This window comes from Mugil cephalus, chromosome 5, assembly GCF_022458985.1.
Source record: "Mugil cephalus isolate CIBA_MC_2020 chromosome 5, CIBA_Mcephalus_1.1, whole genome shotgun sequence".
Classification (NCBI taxonomy): Eukaryota; Metazoa; Chordata; class Actinopteri; order Mugiliformes; family Mugilidae; genus Mugil; species Mugil cephalus.
The window spans coordinates 3,511,281-3,523,539 of NC_061774.1; the positions used below are offsets into that span (position 1 = coordinate 3,511,281).

General features: G+C 41.5%; 1 protein-coding gene across 2 annotated transcripts in view; it reads left to right on the top strand.

The window, feature by feature from the left end:
• pitx2 (paired-like homeodomain 2) overlaps positions 1 to 12,259 on the top strand; it is a 45,944-nt gene that overhangs the window by 25,000 nt on the left and 8,685 nt on the right. The window contains exon 1 of one of the 2 annotated variants that reach the window (XM_047585959.1): positions 11,364 to 11,794. The exons of the other annotated variant lie outside the window; for it this stretch is intronic. The gene's annotated coding sequence lies outside the window, so the exon portion shown is untranslated. Of the gene's footprint in view, positions 1 to 11,363; positions 11,795 to 12,259 lie in introns of those variants that run through there. 2 annotated transcript variants of the gene reach the window in all.

Genomic DNA, 12,259 nt, shown 5'->3' on the forward strand with positions numbered 1-12,259 from the left:
CACCGGGGTTGAGAACGTTTGCGTGATCCATCACATCAGGCATTATCGGTCATATAATGAAGGCTTTGGTTCCACTCCCATGCTCTCTTTTCTCTCACACTCCTCGGATATTCTCCCTCTCCCCCCCAAATAATAAACTATCTCATCCCTTTTTCATTACGAAAGTATTCCAACGGTGGAGTAGCCTGAAGAAGAAGCTTTCTTGTGACCACAAGGTCACTGTCAGAGTTGCTATGAAAACCTGGACAAGGGAACTGAAAAGTACATCAAGGTTTTCATCAGCATGCCTTGGTGCTCTAATTGGCAGCTGTTCGGGACAGTTTTAATCCTCTGTCACATGTTTTCCAACTAAATATCTGCAGAAATGTATCTCTACAAGGATCCCTATTCTATAATAGCGTGATAGTGATAGCTATGTATGCTTAAAATGAAACCTGCTAGTCTTACATTTGAGAGTGGAGGTTAGGCATAGTGAGGGGCTGAGGCTGCGTGAAACGATCTGGAACAAGATTTAACTTTTCTAATTACATCTATCAACAATCTGGGCTTTCACGTCAGTGCCAATGTGTTTCCTGTTAGCTGAACACCGTTCGTGACAGCCCTGCAATTAATTGAAACATTAGAGAGAGTGGGGAATGCTCCTGGGCTCATGTGGCCTTGGCTGACACGTCGCATGCACTGCAGACCCCAGAAGACACGGAAAGCCTGAGCTATCCAGCGGCAGCTTAGCCTAGCCACAGTGTCAGCAGGCTAGCTTTCCTCCCAGCCAGGGGGAACCAGATGTAACTTTGTACTCAGCATTAGCACATGTATCATGTAGAGGCATCCGCCACGACAAACTTCCCTTTCGTGGTGAGCTTATCGCTAGTATCTGTGTATTATTGTGGAAGGTTGCAAGTATTAGAGATGAAAGACCTGAAATGCAGGCATCTAGTTTCTGGTGTTCATATGATTTATTGCTGTGTCATATGGGGAAAGGGTGACAGGAAAGTGGGAACAAAGTAGGGAGTGGCAGCTTGGTGTAGAGGTTTGATCTCAGTCACAGCTTATGTGTCCTTAAGGGAGCCGCTAAACCCAAATATTCAGACTGAAACTGAAATTTGAATGTTAATATGAGAGCAAATCACTAGTAGAAACTCTTTTCACATTTGGATTAAAAAAAAAAAAAAAAAAAAGATATATATATGTGTGTGTGTGTGTATATATATGTGATGAATTCTGAATTCACTTTATTATATTAGAAGTAAAGATGTATGTTTTTAGAAGGCTTATAATGAATATCTTCAGGGTGTATAATATTAATATAACTATTGGGAGGGCGTCTTTATCTCTTTTATGTCCTTTTCATAATTATTGATTAATTAGTTATCAAAAACAGTCAGCAGATTAATCCTTTATGAAAAACAATCCTCAATTCCCATCACATCAACAGCATTTATGGCATTTTAGTCAAAACACATTTTGTCCCTGCAACAGATCAATAAATGTTTTCAGTTATGATTTAATTGTAAACTAAAGGATTAAGAGCCTTTACTGGTATGTTTTCTGCCTGGCTTTCATCTGTGAGGGCTTACACCATTCTGGGTGTTTTTTCTCCTTTCACAACATATGTATCTGTAAGTCTATAGTCACGAATGATTTTAGGGGCTTTTTCAAGAGTCTCTTTTATGTAGGAAAACTCATTTAGCAATGAAAGCCGTCTCTTGCAGTGTGTGTCTGTTCCATCCCCTCATTACAATGGAAACTGTTGTGTGACATTCACAGCATGCCGGGGGTCAGCAGCACCAGCCCGATGCAAACCGGCATGTCAGTCAAAAGACGTACTTGGAAACAATCTTAAGTATTATTTACGAGGCTAGCAACTGTCGTTACACTGAACTATGACATCACCTAAGCTTAGCCCGTTAAGCATTTATTTTCAGCAATGTGGCACCTCACATATCAAAGCTGTCCGCCTGGTATTCCCTGCACCTCCAGCAGCCTGCAGCTAATTACTTGATCTGATTGTTATACAAGAAAGGTTGGAACTAGATGCTCTCGGCTGGGTGCTCCGTGTGGTTGAGGTACCGCTCCGCTACCTTGAAAACAACAGCTGTTGTGCCCTTGAGCAAACCCACATAGCTGTTCATTGGTCAGCCAAGTCTGTTTAGTAGATGTCCACCTACTCTAATGTTGAAAGTATTAAACAGATGTAAGAGAAAATGGATAATATCAATGGCCAACAAAGATGGTCAAATTTGTGTCTAATTCTCATTGTCAGACACAAATATGATCAGACACCCTTCAGATCACACTTTCACTCAATGCTGTAATTTGCCCCCTGGGATCAATACGGTTCATCATTTCTAATTATACTGTTACTTTGATGTTAGGTAGGCACAAGCTTTGATTAGTTGTCTTGGTGATCTTGCTTTCATGTGGGAACAGAAACTGTCCTGGAGCGATGCAGCTCCCTTCAGTTTGACAAGCACAAACAAGATTTCTGTTCAACTAAAACAGGAAGTTCACAAACAGGTGGCAGTACAGGTTATTACTTCTGCTACTACTACTGTGAGAAAGTGTTTCTCCACCTGTCACGTTAATTATTTTTTTCTCGCCACATTATGAGTGTTTGAGTTATGAGGGTGTGAACTGAAAAGATGTTCCTTTTGGTCTGAGACAAAAGCGGGTGCAGGAAGTAATGAAGGCAGCCCTGGAGCTGCAAAGTGTTGTTGTGCCGCATTATGTATCTCAGTTACACAAAGGCCACATTAAGGAGCCTAGCATTGTTGTTTGTTGTTTTTTCACTCAAATAACTTGTTTTTCTAAGGGTTCAGTATGGAAATCATGACGTTGCATATTGATATCACATGTTGCCTCATGTGATATCAATACGCAACGTCATGTAGTGCTTTCTGGAAATCTATTGGAGAATCTCTGAAAATGGTTTAATTATGACAATAGTGAAATTAGATTTTAGATTTAGATCAAACTTTTTAAAAGGCACACAGTTGTTCAGGAGCCTGATTGAAGGGTGACAACGCAACAGTTAAAAAGCCTATCTTTTCAGCAGGTGACTCCTAGTCAGACAGCTAGCTAACTATGATTAGTCAAAACACAAAACAGAAAAAAGATGAGAAAATATTTTTTAAATAATTCACAATGGATTGTTTTAAATTTTGGTGAAACCAAGGGCAGCAACAGCACCAAAACGTCAAAAGAAAAACACAGAATATCTCTAAATGGGCTGATTTATTACAGCCCCAGCGCTCCTGGTCAGCTTCCATTCATTTATGTTTTCTAAGTGATTGACAGGTGTCCTGTTTTTGGACTAAATCCAGTCAGCCCTCAGGCCGCTGGTATTTGGTCAAAAGTGCTGCTGGAGCCAGAGTGAGAGGAGGGAGAAGTTCAGCTATGGTGATGTTAACATGAACGAGGTGGATTACTTTATTTCTAATCCATTTCCTCCATGTCTTTGGAGGAAAAATTGGAAGTCAAGATATTGGACTCGCATCGGCCAAAAGATGTTCAAATAACTCAAAGGGTTTGAAAGAAAGGACTGGCTAACGGCAAGTGTAGCCAAGAATTCAATTTTCTGTTTTCCGTGCCTCCTTTTTGGAGGAGATACAGTATGGACCCAACAAGGAATTGGGGACGTGAAACATTTGTTGGACAAAATTAGAACATGCAGCACAAGTCACATATAGATAGATAGATAGATAGATAGATAGATAGATAGATAGATAGATAGATAGATAGATAGATAGATAGATAGATAGATAGATAGATGGAGTGGAACAGGCGTATGGCTTGAGCCAGAAAGATTTCCTGTAGTGTTCTTTGAGGCAACGTCTTTTGGAGAAGGAGCTCCATTGTCTGTCTGTCATGTAGTGGAAAGGGTGGTCAGGGTTATCTACGATTGACAACAGTTTGTTTAGTAAGCGAGGACTATATAATTAGCATGGTCATTCAAGGAACTGTTTTTATTGATGTTTATTTGTTCTATGTTGGCCTCATTTTTCAGCACTGGGTCATAAAACACTATCAAATACCATAGTACAGAATAAGTGTCACAATGTGCCACCTAATGACCAGGATAGTTAATGGTTCATGAACACAACAGGGAGTGTATCTGTGACTTTCTAGACCTGATTGTTTGTTGTATTGTGTTGCCAGCGACAGGAGTGAAGACAGTTTGCAAGGTAATGTGAACTTCAGATGAGTTTAGAGTGTTCACAAGAAGAGACAATATGGGCGTCCACTCTTGTGGCGTTCATGACCGAATCAGTGGAAATTTTCTTTAGTATTTGCTGATGTTTTCAGAAATGGTGGACGGGGAAGAAGATTTTTTTTGTTTTTTGTTGTTGTAACTTAATAATATAATATACTGGGATCCCCAAAGGACTCAGACATTAGGTTGCTAAATTGAAGCAGCATCCTCGTGACTTGCTGCTGCTGTTACCACTTGAACTTTGAGCATTTTGTGTACACTATTTCCCATGTCTGAACCACAAACTTCATTTGAGGGCAGCGCAGGTGTAGACATTTTAAGCACTTTACTGATATGAACACAGATTAAATCCCTTATTCACAGCACAATTAATCAGATATGTCACCTTTGTACAATGGTTTATTTTGTCTCCTCTGTGGCCAGTCTGAATAAAAACTGGACAAAACCCCAAATATCTATCAGTCTTCGCCCTTATTGTGCTGAGGCCATAGCTCCGTGGTGTTGACAGAAATCAAAGTTGGTGGCAGAGACATAAATAGTGAATATGTATACCTTTAATCCCCGTTATCCTGCTGTTAGGCCAGGGTGTGTCCCCTGGTCTTCTATAATAGTCTGCAATGAGAAGCTTGAGTAAACACAATCAATGGAAGATACTAGCATATGCACCGCAGAGACTTCCGAAGTCCTCTCCTCTTTTATTCATCCCGCTGCATATTCGATTACACACCCCTGGCTACCTTTGAGGGGTTTTGAACAAATTACAACCTGAGACAATGGCGCTGATGCCATACTACACATGGGCAGCAGTAACCAGTAGTCTAGGAAAAATAGAAAAAAAAATATTTTGTAAAAGGGGTGCCCTCTATCCCTGTCTGCCTCTCTGCTTGTGTATGGTATTCCTGCATGCTCTCTTACTCCTGGATTACAATCTCTTCATCCATTATTAATGAAGTTAAACTACTAGTGGCATGCTGAATGTGCTGCATGGGAGATTTGTAGCTAATCCAGCGCAAAACAGCCCCAGTCACATAATGAAGGGAAAAAAAGAACAAATGTCAACAGTTTCACACTGGGACTGGATTAGACACCCCCACCTCACCCTCCTCATTCACACACGGTCTCAGTCCTTCCTTTCTCTCCAGCACAGAAACCCCTGCACACACACACACACACACACACACACACGCACACACTGACTGAGAGACACAGTGAATCTTGCATCCCGCGTGAAGGGTTATGACTACACACACACACACACACCCCTACCTCCCTCCATCACCTTTTCTGTGATGTTTCCCCGCTAACGGATTAGTGAATCTGAAGTGCAGATTTAAAAGAAAAGGCCAAAGAGCTGTTGAGGTCTATATGTGAAATCATCCTGAGATTAACAGTTGCAATGGTGTTTCTCAAAATGAGCCACAGTTCCAGAGTCTATGATGTTTGGGATGTGACTCTGACATGTGCAACATAGCACAAGTGGATGTTGACCCTGCGTCATCTTTAAGGATCTCATGTGTCACTTGTAGCGACTGCATCGGGTCGGCTGTGGAGTCGTGGTGACACGCTGTGCTCTCGCGCACAGTGTGTGCAGCCAAGAGATGTGCCTCCATGAAAAGCAGAGGCGAGCGTGAAACGCTGGAACTAATCAGAACACATGACATGGGACTGGCATCCTGATTTCAGATTAGCCGTGTCGTATCCAGCTACCTCCCCTCTCTGTCTCTAGCAATTTCATTTCTCGTTTTATATCTTTGCCATTGGGAGATTTTGCTTTTTAATCTGCATCTTCCAATTTAAAAACTCACCTGTGGGTAATCTATACTTTTAATTTCTCCTTTATATCCTTTATATTTTTTTCTCATCACTATTTTTTATATGCAGTGTATTCCCCTTTCTTTCTTGCTTCTATATTTCTCCTTACATTTTCAAACCCTCTGTGATGGTGTTTTTAGGTTCTTAAACTCTATGTACTACAATATCACACCTGTTCATATCACAGACAATGTTTGATCTCATCAATCATAGCTGGCGTGTCTTGTTTTAGTTTGCCTTGTTTAGTGAAGGATCATGCCAATTAAAATGATCTAATTTCTCCAGGAACACATAAAGCTTTGTGAGTGCATCAGCATTTTTTGGCCAAATTTGTTCTCACATTGGTGTGTCATTGCTGTAGGAATGTTTTAGTTTTATCCAAACATCAGCTTATGGAACGCTCTGATTAGCTCGTTTCTGTCTCCAAATAATTAAACGTCAGTGATCATCATCAATGACCATCAACCAGACTTGTCTTAACAGGAGATTTGGAACATGATCGTAGCTTTAATGCAAACTGGATTGCATTATTTCCGTGCTATCCCATTCCTACGTGATATCATGGAATTGAATGAAGCTAGCATGCCACTTAAGTCCCATTTCGTCAACATGCCCCAATCTCTTGGTATGTCAGTGCATTTTGAAGGGATAATTTGGTCTCTGTGCAGTGGGGTTGTATGAGGTACTTAGGGTGGTCAGCACCACTACAGAAGCTAAGGAGTGAACTGGTGGATAGATACCCTGGACAGGTCAGCAGTCTATCGCAGGGCCTCTACAAGTGTACACTATATGTAACATGTTGAATATTGGCACTGCTGTACCTTACACTACCTTTTCCGGGTAATTTGGACATTACATCGTTCTCTTCAAACCAAACTCCACTGACAAAAACAACAATTTGGAGAACCCAAAAATCGCTGGTCAACTTTTGTTAGAGTTTGGTGTTTAGTGTTTACATGTTAAATTGAATCAAATTAAAACAGGCAAACTTATCAATTTACCTGTTCATCACAACATACAATGGCTTTGGACAATAGCACATGACATTAAATGATTCCAGGCTGCCTTTTGTGTTTGCTGTTTATACGATCATTTAATCGGGAAGTTAAGATTCAAAAATAGATCGCATAATAATCAGGTTGTGTGATTGCACTTACAGGATTTATCAGCATTTTTAAAATAAACTGCCACTGACACATCCTCACAATATGTATTTCAACTATTTAAAGTGGATATCCACATTCCTTTCATTTTGATGATCCTATGACCTAGAATTATCAGCCACAGCTGTACTACGCTAACGCTAACATTGAAAAGCTGGTGTCAAAGCTAGAAAAAGGTGAAAAGACTGGAGTCCATCTGTCCGTTCTTCCCATTTCTATTCTACACTTTATTAACTGCGTTCGTTATACACGTTTCATCCAACCTCTGATCAGACTCTAGTATCCAGCTCTTTTGCCTCCCTCTCCTGATGCCCTCTTTCTCTGCCACAGTGGACCAATTAGACCTAAACTGATTCCAGTTGTGACCTTTGGGTGCACCTCAGCTCTGCTGACAGGAGAGTTAGCATGTAGCCGAACTGTTTTACATGTTATTGACGGGGTGGGAGGCATCATAGTCATTTTATCACACCAATTTCATTCTTGGCCGGTTTCCCCTCAGGCAGGTTAGTGGCAGCTTCCCATTGATTTTTCATGTAATTGATCAGAGACCTGCTTGAGCAATTTATTGGCCAGCTCGCACCTGTGATTAAGGCTGAGGCCACATGTGTTTATGCATGCACCGACTATTACTTTCCCCGCCATAAAGAGCTGCACTGCTGTCTGTCTGGGACTGTCAGCGTAATGAATGCTGTCCTGGTCTCGGGGACATTTTTAATCATGCCTGACCAGAGTCGTGTCATGTCCAAAGTCAAGAGGAATGGAGACAGCCTTGTCTGACTGACCAGCAATGACAGGAGTTAATGTGTTCACATAAAAACACGGACCAGAGTTTAATTCAAAGTAATCCTTGTTCATTTGAAGCTGCTTCATGCATGGGATTAATATTAGAGCAGTCGGGGGCCCAAAACCACAATGACATCAGCTACGCATTTTCTTTGGAAGCCGAGGATAGGATAATTACAGAAGAAGACAAAGACGAAGAGCTGAGTACTTTTTAAATATACACCATGTTAGCTGGGCATGACGGGAGGAGTGAGGGTAGCCTAACATGTAAGTCATTTACTGGCCTTGTGTATTACGCTCTAAACCACAAGCCATGTTGCTGAGTTGGAGTGCTTAGCGTTGGTGTAGCTCATCTCCCTTTGGTACTGTGACAGAGCTGGAATAGTACGGATCAGGCATAAAGCCGCTCAACAAGCTCAAGAGCTATCAAAGAGCCACCCTTTTAATTTGGTTAATTTACAGGCAGCTTTTTCGCTAATAACGTTCTTGGAGTGATACTTGACAAATGGAAATACACACAGGATATTTTTGTCTCGGGAGGAGAAAGTCTCATCTAGCGTTCTGTCTTCCCTTTCCCCTAGCTCTTCTTCTCCAGCTCTTTGCTTTCTTTTTGTTCATCCCCCTTTCAAGTGCAGAGAAGTCACAACCCCACCACCCCCTAATAAAAATAAATTCCATCACTTTAACATATTAGCAGTGCATAAACTGATTTGTTTAAAGATTTGTGGCTTTGGAAACACCAATTTGACTTAAATTTTTATTACATGGCCACAGAGTGTTGGCCAGACAGAACACAGGCGACAATCACATGTGGTTTGAGGCTAAATCCGAGAAAGAAAAGAAAAAAACAAAATCAGGCTGGTTTCTCAGGCGAGGAGAAGCCCTGAATAATGGAACCACTTCACATCTGCATTAGTCAAGCTTCCCATTGGAGGCAGTCATATATACTCATACGTACTGTATTTGTATATGTTTTGTGGGAAAATAATACACTTTTAATGAAACAATACGGGAATAATTTCAACAATCAGGGTGTGAGGGATTAGAGACAGACTACTGATTTGTTTTTAATTGGACCAATTTGCAGTAAAGAGGACACAAAGGTTGAAGAAAAAGGAGTGAAACATTTATTGTGAATCCTGTGGGATTCCGTGGGGCTTAATTTCACTTTTCACAAGCGCAATCTGGGCCCAGAATTTCACCGATGTCATTATTAATTACAGTGTGTCATATTCTGCAGAGATTGCATAGGTGGTTAATGAACATGTGCATCATTTAACAAGGATCAAGGTTTGTTTAGTCTCTTTAAATAAGGCCGCACACACTAACAACTGGTTCAGGCGAGACGTGTTGCGTTTTGTGCATCGCATCAGGTGCACACTCTCGTCAGAGTGCGTAAATAAGCAGACCCCCTAGTGGGGGGAAATCTGAAAAAAAAAAAAAAAATTTCTCTATTTCTATTTTTTTTTTTTTAATATATATAAATATATATATATATATAAAGCAAAACTATCATGTCCCCATGTTTTGTGTGGCTGCCTGGCTGGGCAGTCTGATCACCTCTCCTCTTTTAAAGTGGAGGCTTGGATGCGCGCTGACACACGCAAAAGCCGGAAAGTGTGTTTTAAGAATCCTCTCCAGTATGCAGGAGGAGGAAAAGTTGAAATGTCCAAGTACACTGACACCGGCGGGCTGATGTGCTCGTTAAGAATCAGGAGAGAGCATCAGCGGAGCAGGTCACCCCCGTTTCTCACATCACAGCCCCATCAGAAATTCTTTCAAGTGTCCTTCTGCGTCGCCAAAGATGACAACGGAGAATCGATAAGCGCTTGAAATGAAAAGAAGCCGCCAGTTTGCCCCCGAGGCGAAAGATTTCATACCCGCCAGCTTTCTCTGAACTTCAGGCATTCCTCTGCACCTTTCTGCGTGAGAAAAAGGAGGCTCTTCACAGTTTTTTTCCCCCTTTCTCTCGCTTTCTCTCTCTCTTTGTATAAGAAGGTAAGAGCAGAATATAGCCGAACCACCGCGGCTCTCCAGACTCAGCTCACCCTCTTTTTTTCCTCTCCACGCAGGCGGGGCGTGATTTGAAGATGTACATGATGCAGGGCTGATGTCTTCTGCGCCGACTTCGGGGTCGTTTGCTTGCATTTTATGCGGCGTCTTTTTGAGCCATATCACAACATCTAATATTAAAGCGCACAGGTCAAATTGTGAAGGATGGAGCTGTTTGTTTGTTCTTTTTTAGGGGGGCAAATATGCGCATTTTATTTATTTCTCTCATATTGGTTTGCATTTGACCTATCACACTCAGTCTGCATGTGTGTTTAGGAAGAAGGAAGAATTAATAAAATATTTAAACTTGGGCCTTTGTGGAAGACTGTGGGATTTCTCATAGCTAAACCCCTTTATTTAACGTCTTCAATAATAAATACATAGACCAGAATCAAGCATAAAATGTTAATATTACAACCTTCTTCTCATTATTATTATTCCTTTATACATCCATATAAGGCTGCACTAAGTACTTATGCGGTTGGATTCCTCACAAATTTTGCCCAGGGATGGTGGTGTAGATGATGCGCTTCAGCTTCCCCCCCTCCTTTTGCCTGGAAATTCCCGTGTGGACGGGCGCATTAATTACCGCTTTAATGGGAGTATGACTAAAAATGTAAAAGAAGGATTAGGCGCGGGGAATGCGGGCCTACGTCCGGTCTGCTCGCCTCACTTAAGATGCGAATGGGGGAAAAAATCAGTCTGTATCCAACGAAACGGATCTATAAAGAACATTTGCATCCGAGCCAGCTGTTCACTTCATCTGCACATAAATCCGCAACACGATAGCGCTCTGTCTGGCCCTGGAAGAGCATAATGCATCAATTTAAATACTTTTCTGTTTGCTGTGCACCTCTTCAAAATTTTATTTTTTTCGCAAATATGTGAAATTATAAGGTTCGCAGGGAGCAAAGTATTGGAGTATTATTTTGAGTAATTTTAGCGATTACCAGAGTTTTTAAATGGACTGTCTGTCAGTGGATTAAGTAACACATTTGTGGTTGTGACTATTGTTTATTTTGCACGTGCACAGTGCGGATAATAAGCAGTTAGGTTGCTTGTTGTAAATAGCAGGTTGGATTTAAGCAGCCATTATATGTTTTGCATGCGGGCACAGTTTCAGGAAAAGCGGAGGAGAGGGCTGCTTCACTCCTCTTCTTTATTCTAACGTGTGCTTTTTAAAGGTGCCACTACATTTTTTTTTTTTTTTTTTTGATTGGTGCCGAGAGTTGAGAGGCTCCGAGTTTCCCTCTGGTAGAGACGGGCGCATACACAAACACACCCCTTTAAAACCGCGCGCGCACACACTCACACGCGCGCACGGGCGCACGCAGGGTCCCTCTCTGAGCTCAAAAGCTGGAAAAATTGCGCCACTCTTGGAGCGTCTTTCAAGGGGGGAAAAAGTTGAGGAAGACAGAAGAGGACGAACCAAGGGGAGATTCAGATGAAAGCGCCTCCTTCGCCGTTTCTCCTCACGCTGTAAATAGATGGTTATTTACGCGCGTAAACCCAAACAATCCTAAAAAGTAGCGCCGCGTCTCCCCCCTCTCTCTCTTTTTTTATTTGGATACATAGCCGGGGAGCACGTCCATGCAACGCTCGCATTTCCGGAAAGAAACTTAGACTTCAGAGTTACTGGACCTTGAATTTGTTTGCCTTTTTCCGCTGTACCCGCAGCTACTGGCGTCTGTGAGTGAGTTTTGGACGGTGGAATTTATCTCTTCACCCTAGAATAAAACGGCGGGGGAAACCATCCCACCGGTGTCTACAACTGGTAAGTGCAGTAGAGGAGTAAAAAAAAAGAAAAAAGAGAGAGATGTGAGTTAATGCAAGTGGAGGAATTTGTTCCACCTCGCGTTTTTTTGCTCGCTCTGCGCGTTTCAAAGCCGTGGCTGTAACATAAAGGAGCATGAAGTGATGTAAGGGCAGAGTTCGCCCTTACAGGTCGGTGGATGATAATGGTGCATCGTTAAGCATGATGGAGTGTGAGGATTTATTTTATTTTATTTTATTTTATTTTATTTTATTTTATTCTTTTAAAAAAAGACAATATTGTCTCATTGTGAATATCTTGAGAAAATAATAAAAAGGGAAGTGCATTTAAGCGTCGTTTTGGTTATGAAAATGAAATACACACAGGCCCACACCTGCAGGTAAACAAATCAGTTCCATTAATAAAAATAATGAGTTAACCGGTGTGTTTCGATGCATTTATACATATATATGGAAAGTGGCGGAG